This window comes from Papaver somniferum, chromosome 9, assembly GCF_003573695.1.
Source record: "Papaver somniferum cultivar HN1 chromosome 9, ASM357369v1, whole genome shotgun sequence".
Classification (NCBI taxonomy): domain Eukaryota; kingdom Viridiplantae; phylum Streptophyta; class Magnoliopsida; order Ranunculales; family Papaveraceae; genus Papaver; species Papaver somniferum.
Window position 1 is genome coordinate 32,365,655 of NC_039366.1, and position 1,371 is coordinate 32,367,025.

The following is a 1,371-nucleotide window of genomic DNA, read 5'->3' on the forward strand; positions in this document are numbered from 1 at the left end:
TAGAATTATAGAGTTTATATTATCTTAATTTGTTTATTATGTACACTGAAAATAAATTAAACAAAGGAAAGATGTTTCATATATTAAAAACATAATTTCTTACGATACGAATTTTCTGTTTTGCATATTTCATATTCAAAATGAATTTATTTCACCAAACAACTATCCTAGTAAAATTTATTTGATCTTACATTATATGGTCTGTACAATCTTGATTGTGAACTTCAAACACAAAACATGCACCATTGAATTCGTGTTTTGAATTCGCTATTATTTAACAATTGTTCTTTGCTTTTCTCTCTACATCTAAAGATAAGCTCAATTACCTTAAAGAAAAAATACAAACAACTTTTTAAACTATAATGCGTTATAAGTGATTTCCATTCACTATTGTAGTTGAAACTGATTATGTACACAAAAGATGACTCTACATCTCCCGCTAACGAGACATTTGATAAATTTTGGGAGAGCTATTATCTGAACCACAGAGAGATTGAATTGGTAAAACACATTCACCGGAACGTCAAGTTTGGACTAAGCTTAGGTGGAGACACTGTTAAGGACATCGTAGATGTGTATTTCGCACCTAAATCCATCTATTCGTGGGTTAAACCCCCAAACTCACTCGTGGACTAACCCCTCGTATAGATTATGAATATTTTATTGCAGATACAGAGACACTTGTTGAATGCATTGGACAATTATAACTCTGGGGAAAAATAAGATAATTTCATTTGCATAAATTGCACCCTATTAAGGGGGTCTAAAGTCACTACTTAGCATTATGGAAGTAATACGAGCACGCAATAGATTATGTCAACTTCCAATTTTATGCTTATGAGAAAGGGACCAACGTTTTTGTCAAGTTTTTCGACGAACAAGCCTCTCATTATGTAGGTGGTCATAAACTGGCAAGTTTTGATACCACTGGTGATGGAGGGTTACAACTTATCAATGAATTTTTTGAAGCTTGTAGTGAACGTAAGAGGAAATAGAAACTTGGAGGTATTTTTGTGTGGTGCGCTGATGAATCTCAGAAATTTGGGTTTCAGAATGAGAAGATATCGCAAGAATTCTTAAGTTCATATAGTCTAAACTGATGACATCTCTTTCATGTATGATATCACTATCCCAAATGTTTTTAGGTTTAAATATTGTATCACACAGTGTAAAGGGCTATCCACAATGTACATTTTCACCTCCTGTCATGATTCCGGTCACCAATATTAGGTCGGAAGAATTTGCTAAGATAACAAGATTGCTTTACACCATCTTCTAATTTATAAGAAAAAATGACAAGTTTTATTTGAATTGTTGAAAGAATACATATACACCAATTCCAATATTAGAGGTTGTTGAAGATGCAGAGGT

At 32.7% G+C, this 1,371-nt stretch overlaps 1 pseudogene; it reads left to right on the plus strand.

Moving 5' to 3' along the window:
* The first annotated feature begins 408 nt into the window (after positions 1 to 408).
* LOC113311721 lies at positions 409 to 1,100 on the plus strand (annotated as a pseudogene).
* Positions 1,101 to 1,371: the final 271 nt, after the last annotated feature.